The 2,786-nt window shown below is 47.3% G+C and overlaps 1 pseudogene; it reads right to left on the reverse strand.

The window, feature by feature from the left end:
* The window catches only part of LOC112503809, a 24,696-nt pseudogene that overhangs the window by 16,620 nt on the left and 5,290 nt on the right, over positions 1 to 2,786 (reverse strand).

Consider the following 2,786-nt stretch of genomic DNA (forward strand, 5'->3'; position numbering starts at 1 on the left):
AAGAAATAAGAGCCCCTTCGCCTCAGGGCTCGCCACAACCTCTCACACACATAGAAGCATTCGTTGCTTTTGATGTTGAACCCATAGATTGTTCAGAGCAATCTTTATTTCGTGCACCCCTTCCCTCGATATTTGATCTATCGAAGGGAACACACATCCGATTCACTTACTCAGCCTCTGAAGCTGAGGAAGAGGAAGAGGATGTCTCAACATCACGAGATAGTTCTTTTCTTGAAGGCTATCAAGGACATGATGGAAGTCCTTCAAGGCCTACCTTCACAAAAGGCCAAGAAGGCGCCTCAGGAACAGAGGCTCAACCTACAGCATCTGTTGTTGTAGGGGTTACCCAACTAGCAGATCTAGTCACTAAGGCTGAGTTCCAAGCCCATGTTGACAAAGTGACGCGGTCCTTGGATGACCTTAAACTCCTAATCCAAGGGCTGGTGGAAAAACAACTCTCAACCGATACCTCTGACCTCCACCAATCCCTTGCCATCCTTCAACGCCATCTAAACCAGATTGATACCCAAACACAAACCAACTCTTCCCGCCTCCAAATTCTCCAACAAACCATCACCCAACATCATAACACCATCTCATCCCTAGCCACCCAACGTAACCAAGTCCTTCTCCAATCCCTTGCCACCCTCACGGCTCAGGCAACTGAGACCGATGAAAACCTCACATACCTTATTTCCCAACTACAAACCATCACTCGCCATCTTCATCAACTACCATCCTCCATCATCTCTCAAATTCCCAAACCTTCTCAACCTTCCACCTCTTCAATCSATGAAACMCTTACMMCCCTCMCCCACCAAATAACAACCATCCAAGACACTCTCACCCAACTACCCGCTGCCATCCTTGCCCAAATACCCCAACCCACCCCTCCTCCCCCTTCTCCCTGTACAGGACCTTCTTTCGACGAAGCCTTTTCTACATTCACTACAGAGGTGAGAAACTTAATCACCAACCTTCCCATTCCACCACCCTCTTCCACATCAACCATGCCACCACACCCTCAAGCCTTCACCTCCTCAACAGAGTTCGCCACCAGGGCGGACATGCAAGCTCTGTCAAGAGCATTGGTCTCCTCCTTCAACGAGATCAGCGTAAAGTTTGTTCATCGAGCCATCCAACCAACAAGGGCTCTCACTACAACGCTGGTCGATGAACAACAACGTACTTCAACTCTCCTTCGTTCAATGAAGGAGACCACCAGAAAGGCAGCCCTGAGGGAGTATCTTACATCCCTCAGGAGGAACAAGAAGAAGAAGAAGAGGTCTCAAGCCTCTTGCTCAAGCAGCCGCCCGAGCAAAAGAAGGCGCCACGATGACCAAGACCCCGAGGATCAAGGCCTTGGCCCTCGTGAGGGGAAGAAAGAGGTGGCGGCTGCATACACGTGAACATCCGCTGCACCACAGCAACCAGCACCACAACAACCATCCACCCAAGGAACCCAAGCGAGGGAACCAGAGGCCTCGCCCTCTGATGATGAACCGCTAAACCAGGTTCCCTCAGCTACTACCCCAGAGCCCATCGTGTTGAGTTCCTCAACCGATGAAGAACCAACCACCCCTCAAACACAACAACCTCTTTCTTCTACACCGAATATAAACCTACCCTTAACCCCTTCTCCAACACCCCGCACAACTCAACCTTTCACCATCTATCTACAACCAGAGCCCATAACAACCCAACCTACTTCACCCATAGAACCAGAGCCCATAACAACCCAACCTACTTCACCTATACAACTAGAGCCAACTACAACCCAACTTTCATTACCCCAACCAGAACCTATAATAACCCCAATCCAACCAACCCAAACACAACCAAAACAACCCTTGGTGCAAGCAGATATTCCCTCTTCCTCAAGGCACCCTCCAACAGGCCTAGTGGATGAAATTATTCAGCAGATGGAGTCAATGAGGAGAAGACCTCAAAAGCCACCCAGGGAACCAGTAATGATGGAAAATATTCATCAATACATGTACCATGATCGCGATGAAAATTTGTCAACAAATCCTCCAATTCTATCGCCCGAATCAATGGATCTCCTACACCATAGTTTCGTCAGACAAACTACTCAAGATCCTCAAGTTGTCTTCTCGAACGAAGGAATAAGGAGAGTCATGGACTTAAAGATAAAATCCTTCGCCAACCGAGCTATCAGATACATTGAGTTCACCATGGAGAGAGCCCATAGGATCATTAGCGTGTTCAACGAAAATGATCTCATCAATCTCAACCCGTACGACTTAATCGAGTTATACGCTTATACAGCTCAGAGGCAAGATCACGGGATAAGGTTTGGAATGGCAAATAGAGCGATAGTGAAGACAATGGAGTCCCTGGTAAAGCTAAGAGCAAAAATAGACTTCGAGATTGCGCTAAGGCTGGGCATTGAGAGACTATCATGCGCTCCACCAAATGAAGAATTCCAGGGCCTGGAGGAAATACGCTCTGCCTCTGTCTTGTCTCAACCTGAACTCGGACTTGTTTACAAGAATGAGTTTAGGGTGAAAAAGTTCTTCAGAATGTCTGAAGCCTTCAAGTACTCAACCGAATCACTTGAATGGTTTCAGAAAAATATTAGAGACAGACTAGGCAGAAGCCACGTGCCAAGGGAAGTGGGAAACCATCTCATTCAAGAGATCTCAACTGTGATACATTACAGAAGATTACTCCTACGCTTCAGAGATATATACTCGGGTAATCCTTGATGAGATGAATTTTTGTTTTATTTTGCCTTGATGTACATTTGCTTTCAGTCTTGTACA

Source organism: Cynara cardunculus, unplaced genomic scaffold (genome assembly GCF_001531365.2).
Source record: "Cynara cardunculus var. scolymus isolate 2C unplaced genomic scaffold, CcrdV1 Un_Scaffold_3872, whole genome shotgun sequence".
Taxonomy (NCBI): domain Eukaryota; kingdom Viridiplantae; phylum Streptophyta; class Magnoliopsida; order Asterales; family Asteraceae; genus Cynara; species Cynara cardunculus.